Raw genomic sequence first — 18003 nt, 5'->3', positions numbered from 1 at the left:
CCACAGACATATACATAATAAATTTATCCAGATAACGTAGAGTTATATACAAGTGTATATTCTCCTGTAAAACCTTGATAAATTCCATATCACCTGAAATAACTAAATTTAAACCTATAATACTTGCCTTGAACATATTTGTATTGTCAATCCAAGCACACAGGGCCTAGTAAACTGGTTGTTCCATAACAAGCTTTATATCTGTATGTTTATTTGCATAGAAGGTACGAAAACCAGCCTAGAGTCACAGTGAGTGTGCCAACGTGTAATAAAGGTATATGCATGTAAAGTGAACGAATAATTATATTGTGCTAAATCGTTGCCTATTATTTGGTTGCTCACATCTCTATTATCATTAAATGTATCGTCAATAGCAATCTTCGAAATCATTTCTTTGCGGTGAACTTTACTATCAGACCTTGCTATATACATAGAATTCTACCAACATCTAGAATAAGTTTTAATTAAAAAATCCCAATATCTGGGTGTACTTGACAATGATTGCATTAATTATACAGTTCATGTGTGGATTACATTGAAACTCTATGTTAAGTCACCTATTAGATCTAAGGGACCGACCGATTAATTGTTAAAATTTTCCACCTCGCAAATAACTTGAAAACTATTATTGCCCTGATTTATAGCAAAAACAATAATTCATTATTTAGATTATATTCGTTGAAGACGAAAAATATAATTATCTTAAGGTTGGAAAAGTACCAGGCTTGAAATGATATCCCATGTCCCATCGAAAAATTTAATTGTTATCCTTTAAGTGGATCTCCTCCTCCCAATTTTCTTTTAAAAAGTAATTTTTATATATAAAATGATATCATTTTATGAACTTCTAGTCAAAATTTAAGAATTTAAAAAATATGTATTCATATTAACGTTTACAGTTAAGCATAATAAGTTAGCATTTTTATTCTGTAAATCGAAATGAGTTAGATGCAAATTTATTTGAATGTTTTTTGTTATGTTTGTTTCTAGTGATACATGTTTCGAGTAGTACATCATGTGACCTTAGTACACATTTATATATCTAACTTAAATGCGATGGGAGAGTCTCCAAAATGAAACAGCTTTTGATTTAAAAAAATGTTTTCAAGTATATGTTTGTGCAACATTCCTCATTAGTCCCCAGGCTGTGCCAGGTATACAGGTATATCCTTGTTATGTAGACGTTGCGTTAATTGACACAATTTATCAAAAGGGATGGACCAATCAGTTCTGCCGGCTTATTATTGGCCCTTCCCTTACATACATGCGACACAAGTAAACATAAACATGGCGGTAAGAGAGAGAGAGAGAGAGGGAGAGAGATTGGTTCTGGATCCTATTGCAATCGAAAGTTGCACAGTTACTCCTCTTTGCATGATATTGTTCAAGAAAAAATTGGATTCATGTAACGTGCTCCTTAAAATACTCATCGTCAGATTGTTTAAAGTTTTCTACAAATTATTTTAATTGACTTTGTCCACATATTTTCAACAATGAAATTCTTTTTCTTCTTTCTATCTCTCCATATATATATATATATATATATATATATATATATATATATATATATATATATATATATATATATATATATATATATATATATATATATATATATATATATATATATATATATATATATATATATATATATATATATATATATATATATATATATATATATTGTTATGTATATGTAATTTAATTGTTTGTTTGTTAGTTTTATTTTTTTTTTATATTCCATTACAAGCTATTGTAATGTAATATTGTTTACTGGAATTGATATTGTTCAGAATAGAGTTCAGTTCTGTTTGACCTGATTTTTTGTTGTTGATGTAAACAACTAATAACAGAAACAATGTATCTAGTTACTGACCTTGTTTCAAAATCTGTGACAATTTTAGTAAACAACTTTTGTGTATTTTTTTTATTATCCTGCTCAGAGTAAGAATCATTAAGTTGAATCATTGTCATACCTGGACTACGTGACATCAAGCATGTGTAAATTGATAAACAAACTTCTATTTCCCCCAGAAGGATGAACTCTTGACCCCCATCCGGTAATCTGTTTTGTGTTTTAGTTAGTTTTATAACTGATGTTATGATAAGAATTATATCAGTCGTGTTTTAAACACATGAGACGTCAAGCTGTTTTATGATGTGTCCAGTTTGGGCTTAGTTATTATTTTCTTCAAATTATTGAATTTCAAGTGATTTTATTCTTGGAAATACAAAAGTGCTTTGATTATTCTTGGACAAAGACCTTTACTGGAATTGAGACAGAATTCAAAAACTGGAATAATACTTTCTGTGATTCAACAAGAGACTGTTGACACATCAGTACAACGCTTACTATTACTCACGTCGTCGCCTTACATCTTGAATTTCGTCGGGATTTGAAATGAGATTCACTTCGAACTTTTTTCATTGATAGGACTTGTGTTTTAATTCTTGGATTATCTTTGGTTTTAATTCGCAATACCGTAAGTTCTTTTTTCCTTCACTTTTTCACTTTGAATTATAGGGAAATAAATTATTTGTTAAATTTTGCAAAGCTTGTTGTCTTTACTCTTTTCTGTTACTTTTTTAAGACCATCGTAATAAAAAATTGGGGTGCTCGTCCTTGGGATACGAATTTTATTTGGCTAAAATGTTTCAGAAAACTTTGTTTTTGAAATTTAAATATCCCTACTTTCGGAATTTTTAAATCCCATGTATTATTTCACATTTTAGAAATCTTTAGTGAAATCAACAAGATTTTTTTACAATGTCATTAAAAGTGAAGCTCTTTCTTTCTAATTCTACGCGGGAGCAGTTAGACTGTTTGAAAAAAGATGAATTGATTCAGCTTGCCAGAAAATATGATCTTTCTGAGGCAAAATCTTCTTTAACGAAGCAAGAAATAAAAAATGTTTTGATCCAATATTTGGTGGAAAATAATGTTTTGGATAAAAGTGCTTTGGTTTTGATCAGTAAGTCTGTATCAGACACTGACATAAAGAAAAGGAATGACAATTAAAATACAAGAAGGAATTAGAGTTAAGAAAGCTTGAACTGCATAAAGAGGAGAAAAAATGCAATAAGATAAGGAGGAAAGATATGGAAAGGCTACCAGAGAAAGAGGAGAAAGAGAAACAAATGCAACTGCAACTGGAAAAGGAAGAGAAACAAATACAGCCGCAATTGGAGAAAGAGGATAGAGAGAGACATGCAAATGCAAAGAGAGAAGGAAGCAAGGGAATATCAGTTTAGATGAAGAGAATTAGAGCTGGCAAATGAAAAGCACATTCCCACTTTACATACAAATTCAAGTTTTGATGTTGCTAAGAATATTAGGTCAGTGCCTCCTTTTAGAGAAAAAGAAGTAGAATAATATTTTTCTTATTTTGAAAAAAGGTGTTGAAAATTCGACACGGTCAGGGGAGCATTAGACTCAATTATTACAGTGTGCACTTTTTAGCAAAGCCCCAAATATATATGCATCCCTCTCAGTACAGCAAAGTTCTGAGTATGATCTGGTTAAGGAATACATCTGGGCCATGAGTTAGTCCCTGAGGCTTATCGCCAAAATTCAAGAACTATAAAAGAGAAGCTGGACAAACTCGTGTCGAATTTGCAATGAAAAAAGAGCAGTTATTATAGGTGGTGCTTAGCCAAGAAAGGTGATCAAGATTACAAGAATCTCAGACAACGTGTATTACTTGAAGAGTTCAAGAACTGTGTCCATAGTGACATTAAGACGTATCTTGATGAGCATAAGGTGGAAACCTTGGAAAAAGAATTCCCTGATTTATACCCAATTTGTGCAGTTATTATAGCTATGACAAAGTAAGCTCTTGAGAATGATGTTGATCAGGGAAGTATTCCTTTAGCTGACACAAATACTGATCAGGCTTTTGATGAGGTCACTTTCACTCCTTGTTTGGATGAATCAGTATGTATTGATCACAGTGATCCTCAAGTCAGGTAATCAATACTGGTTGACCATAATGTGTGCGTCAACAAAATTCCCGGTGGCAATTAATTTGAGGAAACTGAAAGATTTGTAAAAGCTTTGATAAAGTTAGTTTTGCTCCATTTGGCCTTCCCAAATCTGCCCAGTCTGGTCAGGGGTAAAATATTATGTCTGGAATTTTCCAGCTAATTATGCTTGAAATTGGCATTCAGCAATTCCAATTCAAAAGTGAAATTTTGGTTTGACAGAACTACGACGGAGAGAACTTTTGAGTTTGGTAATAGAGTTCTGTTTCTCTTGCTCATTCTTCAAAATTTTCTTCAGGTTAGGTTTTACGGCCCTTACAACGTTAGGAAGAAAATGAATGAGTTAAATTATGATAATAGTACTCCTGGGATGTAAATAAATTAAAGTAGTACCAGTTTGTTGGGAGAGATAGGTTAAACATGCAATTAATTTAGTTGTGCCCGTCCCAAATTGGTGAGGATTTAAGCAACAGAATGCAATCGTATTCTACTAATGTAGGAGAAACCAATCTTCGGAATTCAGAAATTATGAATAATCTGGACTAGAAACTCTCACGTTTGCAAAAAGAAGAAAGAAATGAACTTAAACAGTTATCACTTGAATATGAGCACTTATTTCCAGATGTTCCTTATACAAGAGTAGGCACTGTTGTACTATTTCTACTTTAGGTCGTAATCTGTGTAACAGAAAAAAAGACAGTAAGTTTAATAAAATCAACAAATAATTTATTTCCCTAAAATGCATAGTGAAATATCTGAAGACACTTACAGTTTAGTGAATAAAACACCCCAAAATTGTAAATGTTCTATGAAGAGGCCAACATTGTGCATAATTTTTTTGAATGAATCTTAATTAGCTTGAATGTCCTGATGTACATGTACAAAGAGTACTGAATTTTATCATGCTCCATAAGAAAATAAATCAATGTCTTGAGTTAGTTCTCAATAATCCCAAATTGATGCGTTAGTCCAGAAAGTCGATGATCCCTTGATAATTCCAATGAATAATTTTAAATAAATAATCTCAAATTGTGTCTGAACACAACAATAAACTTTGATTATTTATCCCCCCAAGGCTGATATTAAACAGGACTGAAAAATTGTTTGCCAAAAATCCTTTATACATGTAGTTCACTTGCACCATGTCGAAATAGAATGTTTTGGGAAAAAATACAGTCATTGTTTTCGAAAATTACGAGGCCTTGTCTTATTGCAAACAAGTCCGATATTAACCTTTTAGTATGTAAACATCCGGTTTCCTTAAATAGTGACAAAACTCAGGTGGCATTAACTGCATTCACAGCGCTCAAATCATGATCATGATAAAAGTCAGGTACAGAATATAAGTGAAATGTACATAACACTACTAACAACTACAGAGAGAAACATATTAAGTCTGTATGTAAATATTGTGTTACGTGTATCCATATTTTTAATTTTTTGTGTTAATTACAGTTAATTGTAATGATTATATATAGCTGATATCTGTATATGACTATAGATCCTATTTTTAGATATTAAGAGTGCTGTAGAATGGATCTATAAACCGGTGTGGTCAAGTTTCTAATAACAAACCCTGTTTGCAGTTTGGTGTTATTTCCTGTTGGATAGGTTTGTCAGGTGCGCTCTTAAAGAATTAAATTTCATCCCAGGTGGGTTCTGTTACGATGTGGGGTATTTGGAAAATGTCACGTAGTGAGAAGGAGAAAATTGAGTTTTCAGACTCTATGACTGTATATAAGTCTGTAAAGCTGGACAACTATTTCATTATCTTTTCTTAACATAAGTCCGCAAATGTATTTAATGTTTTGTTTAAACATTTCTTGAAAGGAAACATTTGCTCGGATTATTCATTGGAATTGCAAAATGCTCATTGGACTATATAATATTCTGGTATCACTGTGATATCATTCAAATTAGTTTTGGACAATGACCCTTTTGATATATCAGCACTGTTGGCAGACCAGTACATTCAAGGATCTAGAATTAATTCGGAATATAAGATTCGTTTGGACTTGTGTAGAACTGTTTTATAATTATTTAGGATTCAAATCACAATGCTGTAAGTTCCTCTTAAATTTTCATTTTATAACTTTGATAATTAAATTATTTGTCAAGCTCTTCAAAATTTGTTTTGCTTCTCTTTGTTACTTAGTTTATGACAACAGAGTTGTAACAGAAATTCTGAGCTCGTCCGGGATACAAATTTCTGAGAAATGTTTCAGAAAATTAAAAACTGTTTCTGAAATTTAAATTCTTTTTGTTTCGGAATTTGTATTTTGTACCTGGTCATTTGATTTCGAATAGTGAAGCCAAAATGCTTTCACACTGTCATTTAGGGTGGATAATTTTCTTTCTAATCCTGCCCAAGAAAAGCTGGATTGCTTAAGTAGAGATTAGTTGTTAGACCTTTTCTGCCACTATTCTCTTAATGAGGTAAAACCATCTTTGCTAATACAGAAAGTCAAAACGAACTTGATAAAATATTTGGTGGAAAAATATGTTTGATTCAAATCTTTTGCTTTTTTTAGTACACATGTACCTGGCCATGAAATGAAAGTTATACAATTAAAATTAAATTACCATATAGAAAAAGAAATAAAACTTAAATTTCATAAAGATATTATGGAAATCAAAATCGAAAAGAAGAGAGATGCAAATGAAGTTGTAAATACAAATGAATAAAAAAAGAGATAGAAATACAGATAGAAAGAAACAAGATGGAAGGAAAATGCAATTTATATTGAAAGAATTAAAATTGGCAAGCAGAAAGCATTCTCATCACGAAAGCACATGTTTTGATGCCACCAAAAATGTTAGGTTATTACCTCCTTTTTAAAAAATACGTGTAGATTAATATTTTGCTAATTTTGAAAAAACAATCACTGATAATTTGTAATGGCCAAGAGTGCACTGACACTGGACCTATTACAGAGTGCATTTTGTAGTTTATATTTCACTGTCAGTAGAAAAGTTGTTGTTGTAGTGTTTAACGCCATTTTTCAGCACACGATAGGCTATACATGGCGGCCAGTATTAATGGTTGAGGAAGAACCCGGGAAAACCCGGAAAGAACCACCGACCCACGAGAAGCTACTGGCAAGCATTCTCACATACCGACATTGGCTGAATCCGAGACTCGAACCCACGCAGGCAGAGGTGAGATGGCAGTGATCCGTAACGGAGAGCGCTTTAGACCACTCGGCCACTCGGGGCCCCCCAGTAGAAAAGAAAGTGCTGTTTATGATTCGGTTAATAAATGTATCTTAATGGCCTATGAGTTGGTACCTGAGGCATATCGACAGAAGTTTACGAGTTATAAAAAGGAAAATAGCCAAACCTATGTCGAGTTGACTAGGGAGAAAGAACAGCTATTTGACAGGCGGTATGCATATTAGTTGAAGAGTTCAAGAACTGCATCCATAGGGACTTCAAGGCGTACCTCGATGAACACTACGTAGACGCTTTGAAAATGCTACTCGTAAAGTTATGATTATTCCTTGAATCATACAGTTTTGCTTGTCAATAAGTCTTTCTCTCAGCAAGTTGTAATTATGAACCCATCTCGGGCTCATATACTACTTACTAATCTTAGGCACAACTTATTAGAATGAAACTTCTGATAAGACTGATTATAAATCCTTATCTCTTCCTACGTGCACGTATTGAAGAAAATAGGGCACGTTATTTCTGACTACTCTGAATTAAAAAATAAGCATCAGAATACAGACAGAAGTATTCCAAATGATCTCATTACTAAGAAGCCAAGGGCACGGTCATGTATTGGGAATAACACATTTGTTTGGTCAAACAAACTCCAATCTGATTTTATCATGGAGAATTATGAATCATTCATGTCGAAGGTTTCTATATCTCTTATGGGTAATTTTTCCAAACCTATCCTTGTTTATATATTACGGGATCCAGGAGCTTCTCAGTTATTTATTATTAGGTGCTTTGACTTTATCTGAAAAGTCTTCTTCTTCAATGAAAGCGTTCTTATTCATGGAGTAGAGTGCGGCCTCTGAACATTGTGTTGAGTAAGAAAACCAAGCTTTATTGGTCTGACAAATATCCAGAGGCGTTCGATAAATTAAAGGCCATACTTAAATGTGCACAAGTTCCGATTATTGTATTCAGTGATCACAAACCCCTAATTTTCATCAGTAAAATGAAAAATAAAAATCAAAGATCGCTGAGATGGAGTTTGATGTTGCAAGAAAACAACATAGACATGAGGCACATCAAGGGAAACGAAAATCTGATTGCAGATGTACTTTTACGTGTATATAGGAGTTTAGTGCTTTACTTTGTACATATCTTTGTATTATTATAAAACATCTTCATGTGTAATTTTATTATCATGATCATATATACGTTTGGTTAATATGTAAAATAGAGCTGTATTGCATAAATCTTTCTTTTCTTTATGAGGGTAGGTGTTATGCATATTTGTACTTTGTAATTTTTGTTCATGACTGCAAACTGTATGATTATTTATAGTTAAATTTTGTGCCCCGGTGGAGATTCTATTTTAAGATATTTAGAGCGATGTTAACATATAGTCCTAGACATGCAGCAGGTTGTAAAGGTGATGTTTAACGTTGGCTTGTGCGCACGGATTTACGTAACCCCAGCTCAAATCAGGTTTGTTCTTGATCTAAGATTTGTATTGAGTCCCATGACTCTGTAAGGCTAGGGTAAACATTGTGGATGTGCCGTGACACCTCAGATCCGGTTTTAAGTGTTCGTTAAATCTCGCTTTCAATTTCCTTTCCGTTCATCACTATAGTTGTAATGGCACTGACTTTCACCCTGAACTTTACATATAATTTTATACATAGGCCTTCAAATATCTTTCTTATCAGTTTTATCCTTATTGTTACAACCTGCAGTATATCTGGGACAATCTGTTAACACTCATCACTATTCCTTCGGGTAATTTTAACAGTCATTGGAGAATAAATCATTCTGCAGATGAAGTCCTTAGTACGAGAACGTGATTAGCTTTCTATACTGTGCATTTGATTTAAAAGTTAAAAACATTATCAAATATGAATAATACTACACAGTTAAGTTTTCACCAAAAAAGTGAACTGCTGTTTAAAAAAAGTGTGTTAGTCATCTTCACTACATAAAGTGCTGTTATTCTCTTACCTATTTTCATTTTCGGTCCTTTTGTCAAGCCTCCAATCAACTTCCCATGGTACAGACGCTAAATCCACGTGCGTTTTACCTCCGTTACTATTTTGTTCAGGAAATCTGTTGTACTTGAATCTCTTTGTAGCTTGGTATGTTGATGACATGTTCTTTATGTTAATTTTTAGGCCACATACGCCATGTACTTTTTTGTTGAACTTGTACCAATCACATAAGTTAAGTACGGGACCCTTTCCCTCTGTATTTTCGGGTTACTTTTCTATTTTCCTAGTCGTGGGACAGTTAGAACACACTTGTGTCTTTCGTAGCATGGTCATTTTTAAAACATATCAATGGGGCGATAAGCGTAAAAAGGAGAAAATCGATGGCTTAGAATTCAGTCACAAGAAAAACAAGAAAAAAAAGAGAATAACAAGAACAACAGAACGGGCGAAAAGCATCATTATACCTTTTTGACGTTAGCAAAAAGTTCAGTAAATGGAAGTTCCCTGTACGCTTATACTTCAAAGAAGAAATTAGAAGTTTTTAGGCCACCAAATACGTTCGTCTCAATCGACAAATCATCCTCAATGATTGATATAATTTTTTTGTGACATTCGCATGGCTTCATTTGGTAAAACAAGGTACATGCATATGCAATGACAGCTACTGTATTATTTCCAAACTTCAACAGTTCAGGCGTATTTCAAAACCGATCAACTGATTGCATACAACATACAAGATTTACATACCGTCGAATCTGAAGAGTTTCATTTCGTGCAAAACCTAAGGACCTCCCAGACTGAAGATTTGACAAACGAAGTGCTCCAATCAGAATGGGAATTTTACGTTTTGCAAACACAAATGTCAGCACATTTTTATGCAGAATTTTACTCGGTTCAAATTACAGTTAAGATACATATTATATTTACCGTCGCAACAAGCACAGTAAAAAGAATTAGTGTTTGCAACTACTTTGTTAGACTCTTAACTGGGTGGCGCTTAGTTAGCCGCAATGGTGTAGAGTAATGGTTTTTCTAATAACTTTTTACGAACATTGGTGAAAGACCCAAGAATGTTCCTTTTGAGCCTTTTGGCATTTAATACAAATAGAATCTTATTTCTGTATACATAAAGAAAGTTTTTGTTTATATTATCCACAACCTTGTTTAACATTTATATCTGCTTTTATATTCCTAAAAAAAATTCTTTCTGTTACAGTGGCAGATTTACCATGTTGTGGGGTCCTAACTAAACCATATTTGTCTTCTTTAAGCCATAGTTATTGTGACTGGAAGCGCCAAGTTAAATTAAGATACCCCGTCCATAACGATTCTTTCGGAATCTTGCCCTGAATTCGAGTGTAACAAGACAGTAGCATTGAAGGTCGTGTTTGGAATATAAACCGAGATTATCAAACTAAAACAGTAAAAATAATAATTCATTTCAAACATCTATTTCATAATGAAGTCCATGACATGGTTATGAACATCTACCAGATTATAGGCATTATAGTTACAGATGTTTATAATTTTTGGTAGTGTTTTGTACGTATTCACCAAAGTGTGCAACTAGACAAATTTCAGTTTTAATATTTCTTGCGGTTTTGTGTGCCTTGCATATTTATTAGTCATAAAATGAAGATGGTAACATCTTAGTGTTATTTATATTTATTTTATGCTAGGCCATGAATTACTGGCTTTTCCAAGCAAAATAATTGTAATAATTCATTGGAGTGAATTACAATTAATACTTTCGCTGCCACGTCCTTACAAGTTAACCGTGAAATTCCAAGTTATTCTTAGATGCTTATGTGGCCAAGTGGAAAATATGGCTGCTTCCCGTTAAATGTGACGAGTTAAAATCAAACAAGGAACTATTTTTTCTTAATGTGCAATTTTAAAGAATTGGGAGGGATAATTATTTAATATTTATATTTTCTGTGTGAATATTCACAAAACAGCAGAACGTAACCGGCAAACAGCGAACATCGCGTTTAATCCAATAAGAAATCTGATACATCATTCTATTATACAGTACATCTTGCTAGCCAACACTTTTGAGCAAAAAATATATATTGTTTTAGCTTGCTATGAGTGAATAACAGATATATTGCGTATCTGCACTCGTGAAAATAATCAAATCAGAAACAAAAACAACTATGTTTCTAATTTTTTAGTTCCATCTCTCCTGTCGTCCACAGCTCGAGCTGCGTGAGAAACTGATCTATAGCCTCCCCAAACTCCTCAAATAGTTCTACCTTCATTATTATGACGCATATCAAACAAAATATTAAGATATTGATTTTGAAGTAACAACTTTATTCTTTTTGTTAACATACTTAGATACTGCATGATGCATACATGAGGAATCTGAAGTGCGAAATTGATTAACAGCATGGAAGACAGAATACAACTTTAGAACTAATCCAAACCTGCCTTCAAACTCTTTTCGCATAGGACGAGTGTGATACGGTGGAGTGTTTTTTTTTTCTCCCGATTTCTCGAATGGCTTGTGTAGTTCTTGTCATGTCAGGTGCACTAACTCTTCCAAACAAAACAGAAATTGGTATAGGACCACCTAAATGAATACAACTCGGAATTAAAAGGGAGGGACAATCCACTAATGTAATAATAGTGATCCATTCAGTCAAGTGGCAAGTGTTGTTCATTCAAACAAAACAACTTCAAACTCTTGTCTAGAATCAAGATCATTTTCATGACCTTTAGAGCGTTTTCATTAATATCATTTATCTGTACCTGACACTTCAAAAATTTTACATATGCGGTTTTACCATCAGAGAAAAACCTTGCTGGTTGCATGGAAGAAGGCATCTCATTCGCATTTGTTAGAGTATTTTCAAGGTGAGTGAAATATTTTTCAAGATTGTTCACCAAGTCCTGAGTGGCTGTGGACAATACACTCATTCCTTGCAACTTAAAAACTGGGTGCATCAAAATTTGGCACACGACTTTTTAATTTGTCCATTTGCAATCTGCAAAGTGGTACTTGTCTATATTTGCCTAGATTGGTGTACTTTTTTTGTAAAGTTTAACTTGTCATTGGGATAATCAAGAATTTGTCCCTGAACAAATCAGGGAGGGTCACATACCTTTTGCTCATAGTAGAGAGTTGTGAGGTATGTAAATATATTCTGCACTTATTGCATTAACTATTTCTTTCCAAGTCGCATCTTCATGGCCAGTTGCAAAACTCATTTTGTGACTGACAAGAAAATCAATTAGTCCCCCCCCATAGGTATTTGGGTCTGATTCTATTTATCTTCTTAGCTTATTCCAAAGGTCTTGGGGCCATTAAGATGTCAGATGCTATTGATGCTTTTCTGATAGGTTTAGTATTTTTATGTGAAATTTTATAAACGTCACGAATTATATCTCGACGTCATTATCACCTCCATGCGGTTCTGAATCATTATTGCCCTCTTGAACTTAAACCACCCTTGGAGGGACATCAGACATTGCATCGCTCGCTCGCGAGAGAAGGTCTGGTCCTTCTCCACTTGTAAATTGTAATTTTGTAAGATATCTTTGCTATCCTCTTCTGAACTAACACAAAGGATCTCTCCTTTTTAGCCATCTTCCGGAGTCAGCATGTTTAGCGTAAAATATTACAAACGGTCGTGATGGAACCACCGTTTCCGATTGACAAGTGTTTGATTGATTGCGATCTTTCTTGTTTAATACTAAAGTAAAAAACGAAACGATACACGTATCAAAATTCCCGAAAATAATGAAAGTGTGTGATGTGGATTTTTAATGAAGCTTTAAAAAATTTCAGTCAGATCGCTATGATGTCTGTACTGGTGCAGTTTATAGTGATGTCTAGCATTGAGGCATCATGCAGCATGATGTTCCACCCAGTCATTATTCTGACACCAGGCCGATCAGTTATAATACTATCCTCTTAATGCCTGAGCGTTAGCACCATTTTTATAAGTCTTTGGTATGACTCGACCGGGTTGCCGACCCACGACCTCCCGCATCCGAGGCCACTAGGCCACAGGAGCGGTCAAATCATGAAAGTTACTTTGTGTGCGTTTTGTGGTAGATCACAGCAAAACCTACCCGCACGCGGACGTAAAACAAATAAAAACAGAAGTGGACTTTCACTAACAGAACCAACAGCAAGTCTTGAAACATTGCTAATAATAAAAGTCCAGGACCAAAAGGATTTACAGTCGAGTTCTTTAAAGTCTTTTGGAGAGATGTTGGTCAGTATTTTGTCAGAGCAATTTCGCCTATAATAATGGTGAGCTAGTATCAACTCAGAAGAAGGTGCTATAATATGATTTCCTCAAGGGATAAGCCAAAACACTTTGAAAAAACCTGGAGACCTATTTCCTTACTTAATGTATCGTACAAACATGCATCAGGATGCATTGTAAATAGACTTAAACTCACAAATCCATTAATCATAAGCAGTGATCAATCAGGCTTTATTAAAGGCAGGTACAAAGGAAAAAATATCCGTACTCTCTATAACCGTACGTTTCACTCGATAAAAAAAAGACCGCTGCCTGGACTTCTTTCATTAATTGATTTTGAAAAAGGATTCCAATCTGTCTCATGGTCTTTTATTCATAAAGTTCTAAATTTTCTAAATTGTAGTAAGGAATTTCAAGGCTAGATCCATCTTCAACAAAAATATAGATCTTGTGTCACTGTAAATGGACAATGTTCACCATGTTTTGAAATCAAGACAAGGTGACCCCTCTCCCCATACATGTTTCTTTTATGTGCAGAGATATTAGCACATTTGATTAGGAAACATCCAAATATCTAGATATTATTTTCCAATATTCTAAATTTTCAGGGCTCAGAATAAATACTGAAGAAGCTAAATGTATATGGATAGGAAGTACAACTAGAAGTACAAGAAGGTAATGTCAAGAATATCATTTAGATTTGAATACATCTTTAATATTTCACATATCTAGGTATCACATTCTCAAAAGATTTAGATGATACACGTCAAGGTCAATTATGAAAGCAAAATTTAGAAGTCAAACCTTTACTTCTGCAATGCTCAAAAAGGCCACTTACCCCACCTGGAAAACATTGTAGTTGTGAAAACCTTGGCCCTATCGAAAATTACTCACCGATTTTTTTCTGAGTTTAACAAACCTTCTAAATCTAAGCTTTAAGAGTAGGATTTTTTTATAAGTTTGCATGGGTGGTGGAAAAGATAAATTCAAAAGGAAAGTTTTATGCAAAGAGTTTCGTGATGGAGGTTTAAAAATTAGAGATATAAAGATGTCTGTACATTCATTGAAACTCCCTTAGTTAAGAAGATTTGTTACCTCAAAATCTTAATGGAAAGAGGTTTCAATATATTGTATGCTAAATACAGACACGTTTTTTCACTTTTTGCATTGATATTTTGACAAAGCTAAGAAAGAATTTGAACGCATTTTGGACTGAATTACATAATAAATTTACTTATAGAGAACTAGGAATATTTTCTTAAAACTCCAATATGGATGAAACCTAATATTAAAGTTGAAATTCTAGTGTGATATACATGCACTGGATGAAAGTGGGAATTTTATATGTAAATGAGTTAGTCAATGAAAATAGTCCATGGATTAATGCAGATAATTTTTGTAACAAGTTTGAAATGTATGTCAATGGCCAAGAGTTTCAAGGCATATTCAAAAGCCATCCAGTTGTTTCTAACAATCTTAAAATAAAAACATCAATTCAAATATATATAGTCCTTTTTAACTTTGCTGATTAAGGAAAAATGGGCTGTAAAAGTATGTTTAAAACACTAAACGTTAATACTTCTATGCCAACATCAGTATTGAAATGGAATCACGAATTTGAGTTTATAGATGAGAGTGACTGGAAGTAATATTTTTCATGTCTTTCAAATTAAATAAGTATCTTCAACAGAGATGGTTTCAAACTAAAATAATGCCTACAATTTTACCAACAATTTTTTAAACAAAACTGGAAAAGTCCAGACAAGCATGTGTTCTTTATGTAATGACTCTTTAGAGACTTTGTCTTATCTTTTTCAATTTAACCATATCTGAGTCATTACTTGCTAGTTTTGTTGGGTGGGTATGGAACAACTGTAATCATCGCACAATTTTCAACTTTCAGAAAGAATTTTCTTAGTATAATAGTCCAAAACAAAAGAAATACAGTGATCAGTCTTCTTTTGTTGGAAATGAAGTCATCTATAAATGTAGACTTCACAAAGAAACACAGAAAATTGACCTTAATAATAATTTCAAAGGTGCTAATGCAGTAAATTGTTCAAATACTATTTGTCTCCTAATGTATGTATTTGGCTTGTTAGCAGATCGATAATAAGAGTAAATGATCATTTAAAATGATAGCATAATGTAAATATTCACAAATGAGTAAATACAATTGTTACTTTATATAGCCCTTAAATAGGTCATAACTATTAGCTAGTGATCGTTTGCTATTCATAAACAAATTGGCTCGCACTTATTTACCTCATCGACATGTGACTTTCCAGGGTCTAGTGTATACAGCATTTAATTTATATTGGTAAAGATGGATGTTCAAAGCAAACGCGAGTACGTTAGTGAAAACTTAACTGTGTCGTATTATTTGATAATGTTTTAACTCTTCAATCGCATACACAAACAGTATAGAGAAAGCTAACCTGAAGCTTCCGTCCAGAGTCAGCTGATGAAGTCCTTAGAAAGAAGATGAAAGCTTCCGGTTTGCTTTCTCTATAGTGTTTGTGTATGTGACTGAACAGTATAAACGTTAACAAATACAAATACAAATGCGGATACCTTAAGTTTTGTTTGTAATAAATAAATATTTGTGCGTTTGTCGTAAAAACCCGTTTTATTAGCTCTTACTCTTATTATATGCTTTGTTAAGATGATGTTTGGCTTGAGAATGCCAACAGCACACGTTTTCCCTTACTTTGGGCGAATGCTAGTCTTGGAATTCTACAGTAGTTTTTGTATGTGTCATTTAGACAGCTGGTGTTAATTGCGTAAATAGCATTTTCATTCTGTCTCAGTCATTTCATGTACATCAGACATTTACTATTGAACGTCTACAGTTTGCTTGGTTGAATAAATATATTTCACTGTCGTTTTTATATCATTGCACTGAATTCACATTCGAAAATGACACTGGTAATTTCAAACTGTTAGTTCATTTTATTTAGTTATTTGACTGGTAGGTGAATAATAATAACGGTGAATGTGTAGACACGATGAGACATGGGCTAATTATTTTCTTCTTCTATTATAATACAATTGGAGTATGCGCATTTGGTTATAGCGCCCCCTTTTAAGGAATTCTTCGCTTTTTGTGGTTATTTACTTGATTATTGGAACTCGGCCCAGAGGAAATATTACATAGCAGAAAAAATTAATCATTTACAAGGAGCGCACGTCACGGAGTGTAGTGTTAGCGAGTTTCCATTTTGGCATGGTTTACTTTTGCTGAATTCAGGTCAGAGCCGCATGAGTATCCTTGAGTTCCGTAGTTACTATTAAAATCTAGTGGTGTACATTGGTTGTGTGACTCCAGGTGCAGTATTTATGATTGGTAAATTACACAATGAAATAAACAAGTAGGGACTGTTCCAAAGACGGTAAATATTGTGTTTATGTCGCCATGTGGCAAATGTGATGTTAATTTTAGCAGCAGAGAGGGTGAACAGACCACCTGCTAGAAGGTCCATTTTTGGAAAATAAAGCTTACTACGAAAAATGAAAATAAAAGGTCAATAACGTAAAACCGAAGACTCTAACAAAAACCGAGAGATTTTCTAATTGGGTTATTTTGTTTTGTTACTTTATCTTTGTCGTTCGTATTTTTCAAAATTTTGTTTACCCACCGTGACACTTATTTGTGGTCCCACCCTCTCTACTGCTATAAATGTGTGAGAAATTAAATCAATCTTTCAACCAAATATTTTATCAAGACCTATACGATATCGCGATCGAGGATCATGCAGATTTATTGTCATAAACCCATGTAGAGCAGATTTTGCTTTTGAAAAGAAGTTTTTAAACCTAATCATGTCCATATCCCCACTACACCAAGTCTGATGAATATTTCGCAGAGTATTTGTATCGACTCCATTAAACACAACTAAAATACTGCAGTCATCTCTGATCACTTTAGGTATTTGTGTATATCGCTGAGTAACATAAATCACATTAGCATTTTCATGTCTACCTCGAGAAAATATTCTAGATGGATTTGATTGTTTGCCCAGCATTACGTTATCGTATACCACCAGATTATTAATAAATCCATCGAGGTCATCCACAGATGGGGCTTGACCAATATCGGTGATAAAATTAAAATATCATTACCGTCTTCGTCCAACAATTTTGTATTTTCATTAAAATATTTAAGTACATCGTAACATCTCTGATCATCAACTGACGGACCTACTAAATGCAATTTATCCCATTTGAGCCATCTCATTATCAGATTAAGTAATAATTGCGTTTTACCAGACCCAGATGGACCTATGATAATTGCTCCGATAGAATTTGACAGCGCTGGATGATTCTTGCTTTCGTGTTACTGATAAATCAATGACATCCATGTTATATAAATATAATAAATAATATGAATCTATATCGTGTTCGATGTAACGCATCCACCCCACAAGTGGATTGACAACAATTATAACAAAAAATAAAGATCTGCACTTTCAGGTAAATGGGTAAAATGTGGTACAAATAAATATAAATTTACTTCGTCTCGTATGAAAACAGGTGGTGATCTCGCTACTTCATTAGGAAAATTACCTGGAACTCCGTGTGCTAAATACCCAAGAAAAACATCTTCCAGGATATACTTATTGTGGTACTGGAACTCGACTTGATATCCGACTTGACGA

General features: G+C 33.6%; 1 protein-coding gene across 4 annotated transcripts in view; it reads left to right on the top strand.

Moving 5' to 3' along the window:
* The window catches only part of LOC149807080 (neuroglian-like), a 94672-nt gene that overhangs the window by 1651 nt on the left and 75018 nt on the right, over positions 1 to 18003 (top strand). Inside the window, exons 1-2 of one of the 4 annotated variants that reach the window (XM_089961626.1) lie at positions 11887 to 11984; positions 13954 to 14020. The exons of 2 other annotated variants lie outside the window; for them this stretch is intronic. The gene's annotated coding sequence lies outside the window, so the exon portion shown is untranslated. Of the gene's footprint in view, positions 1 to 11849; positions 11985 to 13953; positions 14021 to 18003 lie in introns of those variants that run through there. One more of the 4 variants, XM_089961619.1, reaches the window with a different exon arrangement.

This window comes from Sinohyriopsis cumingii, chromosome 1 (genome assembly GCF_028554795.1).
Source record: "Sinohyriopsis cumingii isolate HCF-2022 chromosome 1, ASM2855479v2, whole genome shotgun sequence".
NCBI classification, from domain to species: domain Eukaryota; kingdom Metazoa; phylum Mollusca; class Bivalvia; order Unionida; family Unionidae; genus Sinohyriopsis; species Sinohyriopsis cumingii.
The sequence above is the reverse complement of the archived record's forward strand: the minus strand, read 5'-3'. Positions and strand labels throughout refer to the sequence as shown.